At 40.3% G+C, this 20,289-nt stretch overlaps 1 long non-coding RNA gene across 7 annotated transcripts; it reads left to right on the forward strand.

Annotated features, from left to right (window-relative positions):
- The first annotated feature begins 1,883 nt into the window (after positions 1 to 1,883).
- Positions 1,884 to 12,389, forward strand: LOC112672886 (uncharacterized). Of its 7 annotated transcripts, none has more exons than XR_003144591.3 (4): positions 1,884 to 2,151; positions 3,652 to 3,894; positions 4,251 to 4,485; positions 11,645 to 12,389. It is a non-coding gene; the product is annotated as an uncharacterized LOC112672886 (long non-coding RNA). The 7 variants fall into 7 exon arrangements; XR_003144589.3 differs by lacking the exon at positions 11,645 to 12,389 and adding an exon at positions 7,126 to 7,564; XR_003144588.3 differs by lacking the exon at positions 11,645 to 12,389 and adding an exon at positions 5,250 to 7,086.
- The last annotated feature ends 7,900 nt before the right edge of the window (positions 12,390 to 20,289 follow it).

The following is a 20,289-nucleotide window of genomic DNA, read 5'->3' on the forward strand; positions in this document are numbered from 1 at the left end:
AGGTGAGTCAAATTTACCATCGTTAGCCAATAACAAGTTAGTTATTGATTTATCAAGGCAAATTTCTGTTGTTAGTTTTACAACTTCCCCTCATGGGTGATAATACTGACCTCTCCTAATTTTGCCAATCTCTTGCTCTTTTACAAACAGCAACCAATGACTCAGGGAGAAAAATGGGTCACAATAAATGTCTGCCATGTATGTGAGGAAGGGGTATGATCTCATGTGGTATGTATTTATCTTTCCTGTTCTAGAAGCTTCTTTTAGATCCTAACAGACTACTTAGATAGAAGAATGACCAAAAGCAAATCCATGCAGAAAACTTAGCTGAGAAACTTATACTTGCAAATATGCATCTACACTACCTGAACTAGGATAAACAGAATTCATCTTACATTATCACTATCACAAAAGTAAACTGTATAAAGTTGTAAAATATTCATACCAGGCTATCAACGTGATCAGGATTCTAATGCTAACCTTCCTATCCGTAACTATAGTTATTCAACAAACATCTTTCCTCAACACTCTTTTATCTTTTATCTATGTCCTGCATAATTTGATCCCCTATGTGAGTTTATGCTAACAACCATACCATCATAAACCTGATAATCCACTAATTTTGCAGACAAGATTTGATAAGGAATCATTCCAAAGAAGCATGTCTGTTCACCTTCCCTTAGAAAATCTTTACAAATAGCAATACTGTTCAAATCAGAAAACATTAGACCTCCTGGCTATTTAAAAAAGAAAAGAAAAAAAAAAAACGAGCAGAAGCTCTTAAAGTCTTCAACACAATCAGAATGCAATGTATTTTGAGGGGAAGGGGAACACTTTTTTTCCAATGGAACAGATTTTATTTAAAATTATATTGTTTTGATTGGCTGAGTCTTAAAATAGGAACCATTCCATTTACGTACATGTTAAATCAGATCTTTTATCCATTCTTTAGATGAGATTTTGCTTCTTACCTTTTTCTTTGTTTTCATTAAACATCTGTCAGTTTTTCAACCTCATATCTCAGCAGGGATGAAAAATTTCACAACATGTTACATCAGGCCAGTACTAATATATAAATAAGTTTTAGGTAGTCTAGTAATACAAAGCTCAGTAGGAACCAGACTCTCAGGTATAAAATAAGAATAAAATGTATTTTAAAAAATAATATGTCAACTTCTCATACACAAAAAGAGTCTTAAGAATCTGTAGCTACAGGCATTTTGCCATAATCATTCCTTTATTTAAAAATTCTTGTTTGAAGCTTCCTCTGGGCTAGATCACAGAGTTGGGATGGAAGATACAGCTGACTCCATCCCTGCCTTCAAGAAACTCACAATCTAATATGACTGTTTCTAACATAACAAATTTTCAAATTATACTTCTCGTTACCTAATAAATGTGTCTCCAAAAGTCATATTAAAACTTATCTTTGATAAACTGAATCATTTTGAATAGGACATTAGACAATTCTGTGGTAAGGTGAATCTTGTAGTAACACAAATAACATTTCTAATTTGCTAGATTTTTACATCTTGAGTTTTCTAAGCTGTATGTAATTTAGTTACTTAGTCATATAGCTATGATATTTTGGAAAGGATATTTAACTTACAGGGAATAAATGGAGATTTAAGTACAGGGTATGATCCTAAGCATGTCATGGTTAGCCTCAGTTTCCTCACCTGTAAAATAGGGTATCATCTCACTGGCTTGATGGGGAAACAAGGTGTAAAATGGTATGTGTGACTACCAATCTCCAATATCAGGCTCCCCACAATCCTTGCCTCTTAATATCTACACCCTTGTGGAGTCTCTTCCCACAGTGAAACAGAATGCAGTGGTATATGACTTCCAAGGTTAGGTCATAATGGGCATTGCAATATTCACCATCTTCTCTTACATCACTCATTCTGGAAAGATCAGCTGCCATATCATCAAAACACTCAAACACTCCAGTGGAGAAACCCATCTGGGAAGTGATTGAGGCCTCTCCAGAAACCTGTAAGGAAGCCATCTTAGAAGTGGATCCCTCCAGCCTTGGGCAAACCTTCAGATGATGGAAACCCTAGCTGACACCTAACTCCAACTTCATGAAAGACCTTGAGTCAAAACCGCCCAGCTAAACCACTTCCAAATTTCAGATTGACAGAAACTGTAAGCGTTGATATTAACTTATTATTGTTTAAGGCCACTGCATTTTGAGGTAACGTATTATGCTATAACAATTAACAATAAAAACTATGAAAGTTATGTGTAAATAAAAAGTAGAAAAATAAGTTGGAAAGAGCATCCTCTTTCAATTGTTCATTCAACACCATCCACAGACAGAGCTCTTTGTGCCCAGTTCAGTGCTGGGTCCAGTTAGAATGGAGTGTAAAATACATACCCTGTCCTCCTAGGGCTTACAACACAGCCAGGAAGATAAACTAAACAAATAATCACAATAAAGTATGAAATTGCCGTGTTAAGGAAGTGCAGGATACTTCTGGACCCTGTTCTAAAGGCAGCTAATCTATTCCAAGGGGTCAGTGAAGGCATCCTGAAAATGAAGCTAGGAGGCTGCCAAGATCAACAGGAGAGAGACAAAAAGATGCCTTGTTCCTGCAATCAGCAAATTTGGAACAGATGAGCTTGCCATTGAAAAACTCAGAACTGCCAATACCAATTTCCATTCATTCTTTTAGCCAAAATTTATTGAGTGCCTGCTATGTGGCAGGGATTGTTCTAGGCTCTAGAAGTCCATCAGTGAACAAGAGAGATCAAATTTCTGTCCTCATCATGTTCTTGAAGGAAGTAAGAGCTACACTTAGAGTAGTGATGGACTAATAATGATTTGAATCCAGACTACCTGCTCAAATCCAAACTCCACCTCTCACTGATTCTGTGACCTTGGACAAAATTTTTATACTTTCTGTGCCTCAGTTTCCTCCACTGTAATAACAGCACCTATCTCCTGGATTACAAGAAAATGAATGAGTTAATACGCATCAAACCCTTACAACGATGTCTAGCACATAGTAAAAGCTCAATATATTTCAGCTATTTTTGGTTTCCTTGTGATCATACTTACAAAGCTCAGGACTTCACCATTCTTCACTCACTTTCTCCTGTTCTCAGTTGAAGAAAAGGCGCAAGGTTAAATTTAAAATACATGAGATCCTTACAAAGTAGGTCATTTCTGTTTCAGCATAAGGTTGACATCCTGAGTAATTTATTGCCTGAATAATTCTGAAACACAGAAATGCAAATGTACAAGAGTTCTAACCATGTTGCAGATGGAACAATGCTGCTTATCCAAGAATTCGTTTCATCTGTTAAACAACCCCTAAAACAGGCTCTTTCTGTACAATGCTAAAACAACCTGTTGAGAAATACAAAATTTAGTATGGTATAGTCCCAAAGAAACTGCTTTTAGATTTAAATACAACCTGTAAGAATAGTTTTGCATTTGATCAAATATTGAGAGTGAATACAGACTAAAATAATAATGTTAGCTTTGAGAACAATAAACTCCAATTTCTTCCTTGTTTCCTTTATCTTGTTCATTTCTCTCCAGACTAGTTTTGAATGGAAAAAGATGCCCAAGAGCAAATGGTTCCCTCAAAACTGTTTCATCGCTGGATATCTTACTAACAATTATTTCATGTGTTTCAGGCCCCAGAGAGTAGCTGGAGCTGGAGCGCTTCGGTGAAGAGCAGACGATCACAAAATCGTAGACACTAAAGATGGAAAAGACCTTTGAGGTCATTTTGTCCACTCTTGTCAACTCAGTCCTGTTCCCTACAGCATATTCTCAGGGGCTTTCAACAGCCAACTTGTAAATGATTCCAGCACCACCGGCCCTGCCACTGTCCCCCTGGAGAGACCACTCCACTATCTAATAGACCTTTCTGTTAGGTAATTTTTTTCTTGATATTCAGCCCAATTTTACCTTCTCTTAGCTTCATCCCATTATTCATTGACATACTCCATTGGACTAGGCTAAGTATCCCTTCCCTTCTTTCAGTGTAGATTCCCTGTCAGATTAATTATGGCATAGCCACATCACAAGGTCCAGCACAGTAGCATTTAGGCAGACAGATCTGGGCGTGAATGCCTCATCTAGAAATTTACAGAAATGAAGCCACTGACTGCAAGGAGATCTTTGCTTTGTTTTTCATTATATACTTCCACAGCTTGCTCAGGGTTGGTATGTTAAGGGCAGCAATGTTTGATACTTTCAGTTTTCCCTAAAATCCTTCTCTTTCTCTCAGTCCCTTTTTCTGGCTCCAGGATGACCAGATGGAGCCTCAAGAATGCTTCCCTTCAGATGTCAGTATACTAAGCCACAGTCTTTTACACCTCAATAATGGATACCAATATCCACTCCAGCCTTTGCCATGGACAGAACAGCCCTACTTTAACTCCCTAGATTGTCTTGGATTTATGAAACCAAGGAGGGGTTCGTTTCAACCAGGTTTTATTCATATTTGCAACTTAAGATGCCAGGTTTGTGTGCTGCTTTGGAGAAAAGCAGTTAACTCTGTGTGTGTGTGCATGTGCGAACATGTGTGTACGTATGTCTTTATAAAATCACTCCATGGATTATGAATTTTGTAATTGTTTTTTTCATCCTGAAAAGTAGTAACTGTTGAATATTTTCTGCCACATGCTAGCTCCTAAAAGAAATTTTGCCACATCCTAAAAGAAAACATTCTCTATTACATTTCAATGCAGAATATGTAGGTATTTACACATATGGATATATATATATATATATAACTAAAAAAAAATTTCAGGAAACAATATCTTTACCTCACATGCAATGCAATCTATTTGCTATTCTAATCTTTTTCAATTATTTAAAAATGATGGCCTCAACCCATTAAATTGATTTTATAACCCACCAAAAGGTCAACCCCAAAATTTTAAAAACCCTAATGCAGAGGCCCCACCTTCATCTCTGACCCTGTAAAGTAGCTGGTATCCAGGGACTGCTCTGGTCTTTGTACCCATTCTCACTATGTACTTTCTCACTTTGTACACATTCTCACTTTGTACACATTCTCACTATGATCAGTGCCCAGAACCTCAGGAAGCCTTATTTCACTTGGAAACCAGTAACCCTGTTTGGTTGGTTGGTTGATTTTGTTTTAAGTAATCTCCACACCCAAAACAGGGCTCAAACCCAAGACCCTGAGATCAAAAGTCACATTCTCTACTGAGCTAGCCAGGGACCCCAGAAACCAGTAAACTTTTATCAATTGCCATAGGCAGGTTCTGATTCCCTGACCTTGGCTCCCAGAACCAAAGGAGATTAAGAAGTCAACATCACGAAGAATGCCAAGCTGAATCACCGTACCAACTTTCTCCCAAGAAACTCAAAGCCCAAATACACTATGGATCAGGAGTGGTGGCAGCAAATTCAGGGATACAGACAAAAGTCCTTTTGAGATGGATTTTATAACCAAGCTCCAAGATAAAAGCTCCATGGAGTGGTCATGATTTTACCATTTAGTAAAACCTGCCAATAGCAGTATCAACAGACATGCAAAGACACATCTGAAAAAGAACTTTCAGCTAAACAATATCTATGATATAATGATTGAGGTACTCATGGCCCCTTTTTAAATCTTTTCTTCTCAGGACTTTCCCATCCCCTTAAAGTTTATTTATTTCAACTATATAATATGTGAGAACTCAGGGAAATTAAAAGCTTTAAACACATTTCTCATAAACTTTCTTTTTGGTTTTGTAATTTGTTTCATTTACTGGTTCTCCTAAAACGAGGTGAATAATAATTCCCCTATAGAATGATGATTCCCCTTTTCTAAAAGGAAAAGACATGCTCAGTCCCTTATAGCTGCATGGAGTGGAAGGTGTGCATTTCTGTCTCAGACCATCTAAGGATAACCCTGGATCTGGAAGCTGGAGCTCCCTCACCACTGGCAGACAGGTCAATCCCTTTTCACAGCTCTCTGATTTACAGAGGCCAGTGTTACATGGTGGCTTCAACTAAGTAATGAGAATAAAATTAGTCCTATTTTGCAGCTGAAGAAGCCAAAGCTCAGAAAGGCTGAGCTCAAGGCCACAAAACATGGAGGAAGGGAATCTAACCCAGTGCTCTGCATCCAAAGGCCATTCTCCTTTCTCTTCAAAAAGACTCTTTCCTCTAATGCACATGAGTTTGCAAGTTTTAAAATGTGGTAATTCTTATACCTCATATGAAGATTCATCACTTGAACATTTTTTTCTACACAAACACACTTCAAAAACCAAAACTGAAGTCAAGGTTAAAAGGTAATTCGATTAATAGATTTTCATTTTAACCCCAAAATGTATGTTATGTACCTAATGAACTACATGAAGAATACTTGAGAGGAGGCAAGACTCACTTTCTTAAAAACAGCCAAAAATATTTACTTTTCAAAAAATGGATAAGGAATTGACTATATGAAAAAGGGATTCTGGGACGCCCTGGGTGGCTCAGTGGTTGAGCGTCTGCCTTCAGGTTAGGGCATGATCCTGGGGTCCCAGGATCAAGTCCCACATCAGTCTCCCCACAGGGAGCCTGCTTCTCCCTCTGCCTATCTCTCTGTCTCTCTCTTTGTGTGTCTCATGAATAAATCAAATAAAATCTTTTTAAAAATAAAAAGGAATTCTTTGAGAAAGCAAAAACCATCATGTATTTAAAAACATTTATTTGATTTTATTTTTAAATAATTGCCATGCCCTTTAAGACACATTAATAATGCAAAGTGATGCTTACCAATATCTTTGCTCTATCAACTACATAAGAAAATAACAAGAAGCTCATCCAAATTTAAAATTAGGCTATTAGCACTGGTCTCAACATTGTAATAATTAACAGGGCAATTAGGATGGACATAGTTCTCTACCCCCTAGAAGTTTATGATCACAGCCAGAGTCTCTGCATTAACATTGGGAGGCATACCCCCTTGCAGATAGTAAGTGCTCCCTCTGGGCATGAAGTAGTCCTCCCTTCCTTCCAAAAAGAAGCCAAAAGACCTGTGTCTTTCACCTCTGTAAGGGCTGCATAAGAGAAACTTCAGTCCAACCTTGATCCTTCTGCTACTACTAACATGTAAATATGTTTATACACTCAAAAAGCTTCCTTAATCATTTCAGCTTCAATGAAAACCTAGAAGAAGAAACAAACTAAGAATATAGAGTGAAGAAGAAAATGAATAGCCAATGAAATCGGAGATGCAATGCATTTATCAGACGTCCCACATGAGAGATTTGGAAGGAATGAAATTCTAGCACAGTCCACACATTCTCTAGCCAAAGATCCTGACTTGAGATTTTTACTATTCCAGGCCTCTCAATCATTTAAAAATTATGTTGACCTCCCTCTTTGAATCTTTTAAGCCTTAGGATATATGTGGGGTAATAAAAAATGTTAATGGATTGGGAGCTTGGTTCTTGTGAAGTAAGATGGTTAACTTCAAGTTAACCTGTCTAGACATGTGAATAAAGTCTTTTAAAAGTAGAAGGCCCGCTAGGGCCAAGATGGGTTTTTCCAGAGCCGTCCTGTAGCTGAACAATTTTCCATGAGCTCAACTCACTTCACAGAACAACTTTAAAAATAAGAAAGAAATAATAAAACTCACCATATGGAAATCTCTGTAGTCTCTCAATTTTCTGCTTCTTCTCTTCTTTGCATCACAGCTTTCCATAGCTAATATGCAAAATATCTGATTATCTGAATCAGCCCAACCTACAAAAGCTAGATTCCCAGGTCACTTTTCTACCTTGACCTACCAAGCCTATAAATGTGTAAACCCACAGGGTTGGTATTACCAGGAGGGCAAGTCAGGACAGCACAATATGCACCACAGGCATCAACAGCTTGACACTAGCAATCAGTACTGTCCTTCACAGAACAACAGGCTCCAACCTTAGGACCCATGCTTTGAGGTCCAGCTCTGTACTTCCCCCACTTATTCTTCCGCATAGTTATCCTGGACCACATAACAACCTGCCCAAATAGCCCTAACTTGTTTCCAGAGTCCTTCATCTCCTGAAGGCAAATTATGTCACCAATGTGCACACTGCTCGGCCTAAGGGGATGGGATATTTGCGGAGGGGGTGGATGTGTGTGGTATGTGGACGTGGAACATGGGAGTGAGGGCTAGGATATCTACCCACAAATGCATGAGTCCCCTCTCAGTGAGGGGGCAGCACTGGAGAATGGGAACAAAAGCCCTACAACTCCCAGAACCCCTACACAAGGACTTGCACCATTGACCCTCAAGACCCCACCCCATGCCAAGGGAATCTGGGAGATACTGTAAGACAGTCATTAAGAAAACACCTTGGAAATGGACAGAAATAAGTGATTAATACCCATGACCTCGGGCCTTAAAATGTATGAGCTGGTATGAAATGGGAAAGAGGATAAAAATAGTAAAGCCAGGAGGGAAAACTATATGTCTAAGAACAAACAAAATTTAAAAAGAAAAAAAAATTAGTGTATTACTTCATATTATAGTCATTTATGTGTACTTAGAAACATCACAATCATGATTTCATATATTTAACATACATATGTATATATAATAAAATATAAAAACTATAAGTCCTACCTAAGGGGACCAGGATCCTGTATGGACTGGATCCCTGGAGAACAGGGGATTAGGGGCAGCAGGAGGCCCAAGGAAGGGCATCACCCATGCCAGAAGCCCACTCTAGCCACAGGGTCTGGAGCTTCTGAAGTCCCCATGAAAGTGCCCAGGAAAGGGAAAGAATCAGCCGAAACATCAGCCAGGCCCAGAAATTCATCTTAACAGTGGAGTTCCCACCAGGATTTAACCATGTTCTGCCTCCTTCTCCCTACCCCTGTGCTAACCCTGGAGGAGTCAATTACAGCAGCCAGCCAGAGGGCAGAGAAACTTACCGAGAGAGAAAATGGGTCTAGGAATCCCCCCCACTTTCCACCCCACCACAAATATACAACCCACAAATGGCCCTCACCCCACAAAAAGAGATGTGACCTTGCTTCAAAACAGGACTCCAGATTATTATGTAAGACCAGTATTTTTTTTTTAAGATTTTATTTATTCATGAGAGACACAGAAAGGCCGAGACACAGGCAGTGGGAGAAGCAGGCTCCCTGCAGGAAGCCCGATGCAGGACTTGATCCCACGTCCCTGGAAGGACAACCTGAGCCAAAGGCAGAGATGCTCAACCACTGAGCCACCCAGGTGCCCAAACACTGGGTATTCAAATGACAGCAAGAGGACAGGTTCTCCAAAGAAACAGAACCAAGAGGATATGTGTGTGTGTGTGTGTGTGTGTCTGTGTGTGTACACATGTATGTGCATATCTTTATCTATATATACAGATATAGACATAGATAAATATACAGAGACAGATTTATTTTAAGGAATCATGGAGGTTGGCAAGTACAAAATCTGAAGGGTAGGCCATCAGATTGAAGAACTAGAGAAGAGCTCCTGTTACAGCTCAAGTCCAAAGATAGTCCGCTAACTAAATTCCTTCTTTCCCATGAAAGAGCAGTCTTTTTTCTCTTAAGGCCTTTGATTGATTGGATGAGGCCCAACCACACTATAGAGATAATCTGCTTTACTCTGTCTTCTCATGTAAATGTTAATCTCATCTAAAAAAATACTCAGAGAGGGACACCTGGGTGGCTCAGCAGTTAAGAGTCTACCTTCAGTTCAGGGCAGGCAGGATCCTGGAGTCCCAGGATCCAGTCCCACATCTGGCTCCCCACAGGGAGCTTGTTTTTCCCTCTGCCTATGTCTCTGCCTCTCTCTGTCTCTCATGAATAAATAAATAAAATCCTTTAAAAATAAAATTAAATTAAAATTAAAAAATGAAAATACTCAGAAATTTGTGGCCTAGCCAAGTTGCTACATGAAATTAATCATCATGGAGAAAAATGTTTCATGTTAATGTTGATCATATTTCAGAAAACAGGCCTGCCTGTTTGATGTACACCTTTTAAACACACACACACATATAATTCACTGTGTTTTATGTGCTTAAAATAGTAAATTACACAGATACAGGTTTTGTTTTCATATTTTGTTACTTAACATTAGACAATTAAGTAGTATTTCTACACTAGCAGAAATTAGAATTAGAACATACCTTGTCTTCCCAAAAAGATCATAAGTTTTGTGTAGGGGAAAAAAGTTCCATCTTCTGTGCCTTTGCAGTACCACCTGGGTAACACCACATACGTAGTCTATGTTCAAAGTGTATCTGCTTGCTGCTTAGCCCTCCTTTCTGTAATGGGAATGCCAAGCCTCTATCTAAATCATATACCTGAATTTTTAAGCAATCAAGTTGACACACACGGAGACCCTGGATAGAGAATTTCCCCTTCACTCTGTTTGGAGGCAAAGTCAGGAGTGGAGGAAAGGGGGGAGGGGAGGGCAAGACCGAAAGAGGAGGTATCTATCACATTAACCACTGGGTCTACCCCAGAGTTCTTCTCAAGCACAGTCATGGCAGCTTTATTCATTGATTCACAAACACCTACTAAGCACCTACCATATGGCAATGCCTATCTCTTAAAAGTTATCATCCTTATTCTAAGCAATGCAAAATATATTTAATCCCCTACAGTCAGGGAATATGGATGGGGGGGGGCTGTGGGGTCCCCTCCGGGACACACTCATTTCTCCCCAGGTGAGGGTCAGAGAGAACAGTAGATCAGAAATGATATCATCTGGCTTCCAGTTTCAGCTGTGCCACTGTCTTACTCCGTGATGTCAAATCAGTCATGCTTTTTCCTTCCTCTACTAAACAGGGTGGCCAGTATGACTTAACTATGCATGTACTTGTTACAAAGATCAGTGAAATTAATGCACTTGAACGTGCTTTTTAAAAAAAACAAAAGTGAATACAAATATAAGGTATTTCTAGACTCTGCCTTAGAGATTTTTCCTACTGGCCTCCTTTTAGAAGAAGCCAACAGAGCTAATTGGCAAAAATGTAAGGCAACTGCCACATAGGGTGAGACTGTACCTTTTCATCTGCTTAATACCCCCACCATGGCCCCTCAAGGGGAAGATGCTAGTAAGGCTGGCTTTACAGCTGCCTGCTCCCAAATAAGCCATCAGCCTTTGGTACCCATCTCATATTCAACCACTGGAATGTCATGCCTTTGGGGTAAACTGTCCACCAAAGAATCAGCACATTAAGTTATTATTTACAGGCTTTTCTAAGCTAAGTTTATGGATCCCCATTCTAACACCACAGCCAGAATAAAGGGTATAGTCGGAAGACAGGGGAAAGAGGGATCAGGAAAGATTAGTAGAAAACCTTATTTTACTGACTGAGAAACTGAGGCTCAAAGGAATGAAGACAACCACCCGATATGACACAGCTAATCAGCAACAGGACTGCGGCAAGCTCTGATAGCCAAGCCATTCTCTTTGGTACTGGGTGAACTCCTTGCTGACAAGTTCCCTGAGCCAGAAGAATTAGGAAAAAGACTTCATTACGAGAAATCTACTAAACCAATGAGCTCTATGTAACACTTTGCCAAATTCTGGGTACACAACAGACATTTGTAAGTGCTTTTTGATTAATTATTAATAAAACTTTATTGCAGGGCACTAGTGTTATTTTTCCAATGCTTTCACACTTATAATCTCATTTTTATCTGCAGAGCTGATAGTGCTGGTGTCGTCCAAATCAAGAACAGGAAACTAAGGCTCGGAAGGGTTACACGCTGTTCCAAAGTAGGCACAGAGTCTCCCTGGAAGCCAGGTGTCCTGACTCGCTGCCAGTGGTCTGCCACGGCCTGGACTCAGCACCACCACAGGAGTCAGAAGAGTTAATGCGGGTGCTGCCGCCACCACAGCAGCAGCGGCAACAGCAGCAGATGGCTCCTTGCCAGCCCGTGGAAGCCACTCCGAATTCTCAGGAACTTTTCTCCACCCTCCTGGCGAGGGAGGGGGCAGGCAAACCCTGGCTTTTATGAGCTCAGCTTATATGGGGGAAACCCTGGGCTTGCCAACATGTCCAGTGCTCCCACACAGCCCAGCCTCTACCTTCAGGATCCTGGGGATCCACCTTCTGAGGTCCAGTTCTAGTGTGACGCACAGTAATTTCTTGTTGGGTCATCTAAAGTCTTTTGATGAAATTAATGCCTTTTTCAGGGTGCACATTCATGCGTACACACACACACACACACACACACACACACACTTTTTACCTATTTTGAAATTAATTATTTACATATGACTTTTTTTTCCCACTTAACTCCTAGACACCAGTGTCAGAACCTTTCACCTTGTCTTTATTTTTGCACGTATAGTACCCAGCCTGAGTAACACGGAAATTTGACAAGTATTTGTTAAAATGAAATTAGGGTGACTGCAATACCCCTTAGGAGGTTTAAACATTAAACTGTGAACTCTTCAATCGACTTTGCTAGTCCTGGGTCTTTTGTGAGACAGGTGCTCTGGGACAGCAGGGGCCCCAGTCTCCTGAGGGTATGAAACAACAAGAGAAAGGAGGCTCTGGCTGAGAACAAATCCCAGAACAGACAAGGAAGTCCCAACAACAGAATCTCAGATACCAGAACTGAGCTGCATTTTATTGCAGGTCCCTTCAAGTCCATTTGAAGAGCAAACATGTTCAAATATTAGGATTCAAGACAGAGAAGTTGCAAAACCTATATCAACCAAGCTTATGGGAGACAATTGAGGCAATGAGTGCTAGGGTGGCTCCTACAATGTGTGCCCAGGTCTCACCAACCCTTCCAACAAGTGTGGGTTCAAGGAATAGATCTGGCTGTTACCCGAGACAGAAATGACTGGTATTGCCTAGATGAACTGTTCATGGCTTCTCCAGGGATAACTGGGGGTGCTTGTTTTCCTTCCTACCTCCAGGTCAGCTTTCCCAAAAGGAGTGTAAGAATGTGCCTCTACTGAGTTGAGGCTCAGTGTTCATCCATTGGGACATCAGCTCCATGGAGTCTAATAGCATTACTCAATAATGAATGAGAAAGTGGAAGAAGGAATTTCTTTATGCAACATACAGAAATAAGACTGAGCTGTGAATAAATCAAAACCATCTAGAGTTTGTTTTAGAAACACAGGAGACATTTTTGAGAAAGGGGAATACAGGGTTGTTGTTCTTACCTCTATGGCTTGTGGCATTTTTGGATTCTGTTTTTATTCATTTGTTTATTGAGTATTAAGTAGTCAAGGGTTTACTGGGTGCCCAACACTGCTCCTATATCATCTTACTAAAATTTCCCATTAGATCTATGCGTTAGGTATTATCATGTCCACTTCCTAGATAGGGACATTGAAATAGACAAATTCACGAACCCAAGATCACATACTTAATAACCGGCACAGCCATACTCAGACCTAGATGAATCGGAAACTCTTGCACTTTACAGTATTCGAGGCCACTGCTTTGTCCCATAATCTACCTCCTCTGCTTCGGTGAGACCTTTCTGAGGACTAACCAGGTACTGAACATTGTGTTGGTTCATGTGGGAGTAACAAAAGAAGTAGAAATCCTGGCCCCTAGCCTCAAGGGCATCAACAATAATGAAGAAAGAAATACTCAACAAATGCTACTTACATTTATTATGGCTCTAGCTCAAGACTAAGGGGTCTACCTTGATCTGAGCCATGAAGATAAGTCAAATGCACTGGGCCCCATTTAAGATGAAGACCAAATGGGCCGCCTGGAAGCACCTGGAAGTTACTCAGTGTACACAAAATTACCATCCAGGGCTAAATGTTTTGATTTTGACTTTTTTTCCTGCAGAACTTTAAAATCAAAAAATAAAAAATAAATAAATAGATAAAATACAGGAATTAGGAGAGCCTTCTTCTATTTGTTGGGAAATCAAAGCACATAAGAAGTAAACTTAAGCTAGGTTAATTTTTCCTCTATAGGCTATTAATATCATGATCTTAGAATAAAATTGGAAAAAATAAAGCTCACACATTAAAAAAAAAATACAGTTAAGGAACTTACACCAACAATGAATCTGTGAATGTAATAGAACCTAAATCATGGCACAACACCAGGCATTTTAAATTCAACAACTATTTGTTGACTGCTTTGCCATGAAGCCCACACTTACAAAGTCCAAATGCTTTATAATGGGCTATCAGACCCCTAAAGGTCTGGTTGCAATCTAACCTCCAGCCCTCCAGCCTTACTTGTACACAGCCTGTGGCCATGGGCTACTTTATCTCATGCTCTTGTAGGCTGTTGTACCTTCAGGCATGCTGCTCCTTCTGCCTAAGCTGATCTCCCTTATTCACCATCTAGTGATTCACCCTTCTAAGCATTCTGTGTTACCCTCTCACTGATGTTTCCCCCCACTCTCACAGGAACTGTCCTACATCTGCCCCACAATACTTGGTGCATAACCAAAGTAGCAAGGAGCTCTGGATTGAGCCCAGGCTGAGCCCATGACTGGGAATCAGGTATGTTTGGGGATATCTAGTGAACAGGTGGGGCAAGAGCATCTTGGGTTAGAATTTCTCCTAAAGGAAGACAGAATCAGGCCAAGCAGCCTTCATCATTGGGGCAGGAGTCAACAATCAAGGTAGGATGGATATGTCAACCCCAGCCCCTGATGGACTGGCGTCTGTACCTCAAGGAAAAGATGGAGTAAAACCTAAAAGCTCTATTTCCTCCTAAACCTCTGTAAGATGTTGGGAGACAATTGCCTTGGGTTCCTCTATCAATGTGCTGAGTGGTATCCACACCACAGGCTACAGTTGAAGCTGCTTCTGTGGCCAAAGAAGGCAGGGGTGAGGAGAATATCCATAGAGGGATAGCATCCAGCTACCAGAGGTCAGAGCCCACCTAGTGGAACCTAGTGGCCAATGCAGAACCAAAAGAAAGTGAGAAAATAATGAGTAGATAACCCATTAGATGACCCAACTTAGGTACCAGCACATAGGAGACAGTGGAGGTGCCTCAGGAACACCAGGAAGGGGGCTTTTCACAAAGCTGAGGTAAGAACAGAAAATGGTGACATATAAGATAAATAGGCTCAGCATTTATCAACTTATTTTGGCATGAATGGGTGTCTATCTTCCACCCTGCCTCTTCTAGGCAGAAAAGTCACAGAGGTCAAGAATGGAGGGAGTCTGCCTAAGTCCTTCATATCCCCCCAAGAGAAACTTGCACATCTGACCCACACTGCCTAGTATTCAAGACAGGGAGGGAGGGAAGAAGGGAAGGCTGGATGGATAGATAGATGGATGAATGAATAAATGAATGAATGAATGAATGAATGGTTAGAGACACTGTTAAGGGCACTGAGCTTACCTCAGGAAAAGTGAATGCCATCAACACCAGCACAGAGATGGGAATGAGGAGAAAATACCAGTCTGATGCAAAGGTGAATACCAGGAAGTGGTGAGAAATTCAGAGAAGGAGGGTAGGGCCTGTTGATGGAGAGCCTTGAAAACTAGAAGCAAAGGGCTTTAGTCCTCTGCTGGAGTAACAGGACACTCCAAGGTATTCAGAGCCAAAGCTTCTATGTCCATATACCAACCAGTTTTGTGGTCAGTAGGAAAAAAAAAAAAATGCTAACTTTGGTCAAACACTTGGTCTTAAGTTCTCTGTGATGTTAAATGACCAGCTGAAAAATCTGTTCTTGACTAGTTAATTCACTTAGTTTTCAGATTTTCAGGTTTGGTTTGATGGAATATTTTGAGGACAAGGTACAAGTTTGTTTCTTGTTGATTTAGTTGTACAGATATCAGGTTAAGGCTGTTTTATAGACCAGAACACTGAAGATCAGAGAAATGAAAGGAGCTTTCAGTCAGGCTTGGCAACAAAGAGACTCCCGCATACCCTGGACCAAGAGTCTTCACAACTCTGCTCCCTTCATGTGCGCACTTGAGTGAGTAGCCTGTCTCCAGCTAGACTGTGTAGCTCACACCACCTCCTCTAACTGAATTACTCTGTTTCTAGCTTCACTCTTCACAAGCCCCCAGGTATTGAAGTCCACAGTGAGACATTAATTAAGATTTCTCAGAATTACCACATTTCCTTAGAATCTGCTTTGAACTCCAAAAGATTCCTCTGCAATCTGCTTTATTCTGTTCCTTCTTTGGTTTGAGCAAAATCAGGTAGGGCTGAAGAAGAAAGAGGAGGTATGGGCAGGGGATAGGAGAGGAAGACATTTTGTTTCATTTTGAGTTGAACAGCCCACTTAATCTCAGTTTCCCTTTCCTGGGAGGGAGCTGATTTAAAGATGCTTACTCGGAGATTTTACTTCTAAATTCCTTTAAATATCTTTGAAAATTGGGGGTGCCTGGGTGGGTCAGTCTGTTAAACACCTGCCTTCAGCTCAGGTCATGATCTCGGGGTCCTGGGATCAAGCTCTGAGTCAGGCTCCCTGCCCAGTAGAGAGTATCCTTCTCCTCCTTCTCCCTCTCCCTCCCTCCCTCCTTGCTCACATGCTCCCTCTCTCTCTCTCTCTCAAATAAATAAAATCTTAAAAAAAAATCTCTGAAAATCAATTAAAATGGCAGAGAAAAAGGAAAGAAGGGATGGAAGGAAGAAAGAATAAAAGTCCCATAGTTTTAGGGACTCTTTTTGCCCCTCTGGAGATGGCTCCCAAATAATTCATGACCACTGAGAACATCTGCCCCACCTGTTACACACGCCCTTCAAATTGGCTTAGAATTTATTACATTTTCAACTAATAAAATTCTCCTTATTCATAGAACATGCTCTCCAGGTAGAACACGCATGGCCTGATCTCCACTTTGAAACTTGCTCATTGTAGGTAGGTGTGCCATTATGAGCTGATTTTATTTTATAGATGATTTCCTTTTTCCAAAACAGATGTTCCCAATATCTTGTTTCCAAGACAAAGTGCCAAAGGTCCAGTCCTCAAAGATTGGGAGCCAGTGAGAACATGCACAGTGAAAAAGGTATATACAAAAAAAAAAAAAAAAAAGAAAAAGAAAAAGGTATATACACCTAAATGCAAATCCTGGACAGAATTTTTAAAGTACTTCAATTATTATGATAATGACTTGATAGTCATATTTCTAGAGCAGGAAAAATAAAGATTTTTAGATACTTTTATGGTCATGTGTTATTATACTAGTGAGAAATGGCCTTTCTATCCAAGTATCTGTACCTGATTATAGTAATGACAATAATAATAATGTTATATTTTTATAGGCCTCAAATTCTAAAGGCCCTTAAGCGCTTCATATCATCATCATTATTATTGCAACTCACAGTTAATTATACACAGACTGTCTGGGCATGCAAGTAAGAACTCTTGTCTATGATCTGACTCATTCATAATGGTAAGGTCAGTGGTTCAAATCCTGAGAAGGATGCTAGTAGGCAAAGGTGATTACTGCTTCACAAATGCTTCACATCAGCAGGAATGGAGCTAGTGGTCTCATAGGGAGGGGAATGTTGCAGTATCGATGTCGCTGCCATAGCTTGGGCCTAGAGATGAATCCTCAGTGGAACCGGCCTAAGCTGGTTGGTGTACATTTGGTTTGGACTCTGAGACTGTCCCAATTTCAAATACTTTTCTCTTTTGATAGCATATTAGCTTGGTAAGGCTACCATAACAAAACATCATAGATTTGGTGCTTTAATAACAGAAGTTTATTTCTTCATAGTTCTAAAAGCTAGATGTCCAAGACTAAGGTGTTGGCAGAGCTGGTTTCTTCTGAGGCCTTTTCCGTGTCTTTGCATGATCTATCTTCCCTCTATACATGTCTATGTCCTAATCTCCTCTTCTTATAAGGACACCAGCCCTATTAGATTACAGCCTACCCTAATGACCTTGTTCTAACTTAGTTCACCTCTTTAAAGACCCTATTTCCAAATGCAGTTACATTCTTAGGTACTAAGGGTTAGGACTTCAACATCTGAATCTCATGGGGGATACAATTCCGCCCTTAGCAGATGGTATCCCAATCCTGGGTGACTCCAGAAACTAACACTATTGTGCACCCCATCCCCCAAACACATCACCCTTTTACTCATAGCACTTACCACTATCTCAAACCACCTTGTTCATTTATTCATGTACTTTGCACAGTCTGTCTCTGCCACTAGACTTTAAATTCCAAGGCAGAGAAAGCTTATTGGTGTTTATAGTTGTATTCCAGGACTGAGGTTAGAACTTCATGCAGAGTAGGGTTCAAAATATGTTTGCAGGCTTTAAGGGGCAACAAGAAGAGAAATGATAAAAAGGTCTAGTTTCCAAGATCTATAAAGAACTTCTTAAACTCAACAGCAAAGAAACAAACAATCCAATCATGAAATGGGCAAAAGACATGAAGAGAAATCTCACAGAGGAAGACATAGACATGGCCAACATGCATATGAGAAAATGCTCTGCATCACTTGCCATCAGGGAAATACAAATCAAAACCACAATGAGATACCACCTCACACCGGTGAGAATGGGGCAAATTAACAAGGTAGGAAACAACAAATGTTGGAGGGGATGCGGAGAAAAGGGAACCCTCTTACACTGTTGGTGGGAATGTGAACTGGTGCAGCCACTCTGGAAAACTGTGTGGAGGTTCCTCAAACAGTTAAAAATAGACCTGCCCTACGACCCAGCAATTGCACTGTTGGGGATTTACCCCAAAGATACAAATGCAATGAAACGCCGGGACACCTGCACCCCGATGTTTATAGCAGCAATGGCCACGATAGCCAAACTGTGGAAGGAGCCTCGGTGTCCAACGAAAGATGAATGGATAAAGAAGATGTGGTTTATGTATACAATGGAATATTACTCAGCTATTAGAAATGACAAATACCCACCATTTGCTTCAACGTGGATGGAACTGGAGGGTATTATGCTGAGTGAAGTAAGTCAGTCGGAGAAGGACAAACATTATATGTTCTCATTCATTTGGGGAATATAAATAATAGTGAAAGGGAATATAAGGGAAGGGAGAAGAAATGTGTGGGAAATATCAGAAAGGGAGACAGAACGTAAAGACTGCTAACTCTGGGAAACAAACTAGGGGTGGTGGAAGGGGAGGAGGGCGGGGGGTGGGAGTGAATGGGTGACGGGCACTGGGGGTTATTCTGTATGTTAGTAAATTGAACACCAATAAAAAATTACAAAAAAAATAAAAATTAAAAAAAAAAAAAAAGTGGACATAGTCTACCTAAGGAAAGGTTAGCCAGCTGTTTTTCCAATAGTTTTCCAGAATGGCCTTTGTTCCCAACCAACCAACCGAGACCAAGTCATGAAGGATTAGAAACCAGGCTTTGTCAGCACCCGAAAGATAAATCAGAGGAGGACCCACATTATACCAAGTTTACCAGGCTGATATACTAAAAAGATGCCATTTTAGTAATTCACTCTGAGCAGTAACTGTCCCAAGGACTGGATACTTAAAGAACAATGTGACCAACACATCCTTCACATATAGATAGGCCTATAAAGGAAGACAAACATGATCACAAGGTGATATAGTGTACATTGACTCCAAGAAGGCAGTCTGATTAAACTGAATATTTAATCACATCTAGCTAAATATTCTGATCTCCAGTAGGAATGGTGCTGCCAATAGCACTGGAAGACACATATTCCAGTGGCAAATGCTCCTGGTCAGTGCTTGTAGGAGCAATAGTAACATTTGCTTTAAGGATTTTCCTTTTTTAGGTTTCTGAGTGCTGGCCAATCCCCTTTTTCATTGATGCATTCTTGTTAATACATTCAGTCCCTCACAGTCAAGCCTTGGCCTAAGAACCAATCTGCCTGTTGGAGGAGAATTCCCACAACCTTGCCCTGATCTATGTCAAAAACTTAGTTCTCAAAGGGCAATCATTTCCTTCATTCCAATCCCTAGCAAAACCTGAAATACAAAACTATATGTAGTCAGCATTTATTCATTCAAAAATATGTACTGAGCACCTTCCATGTGACAGGTAATGGGGACAGTGATGGACAAGATGAAGATCTCTCTTCTCAAAGTCCTTTCTTTCTGTTTGGGAAAAAAGACAATAAATGAGCAAACAAATAAGCAAGAAAGTATCAGGGAGTGATTCATGCCATGATGAAAATCAAAATAGGGTGATATAAAAAATGACCTCCCTTTTCAACATAGGGGACAAAGAAGTTGAAAACAATGACGAAGAAAACAACGTGGACATGGATCTAGAGGAAGAACATTCCCAGAAGAAGATGTAACAAATATAAAAGCCTCACAGCAAAGCACACTCAGGGGTAATAAGCTTTTTACTAAAAAAAAAAAAAAAAAAAAAGCAAAACAACCACAAGATTTTATTTATTTATTTGAGAGAGAGAGAGAG

The sequence above is a fragment of the Canis lupus genome, chromosome 10 (assembly GCF_003254725.2).
Source record: "Canis lupus dingo isolate Sandy chromosome 10, ASM325472v2, whole genome shotgun sequence".
Classification (NCBI taxonomy): Eukaryota; Metazoa; Chordata; class Mammalia; order Carnivora; family Canidae; genus Canis; species Canis lupus.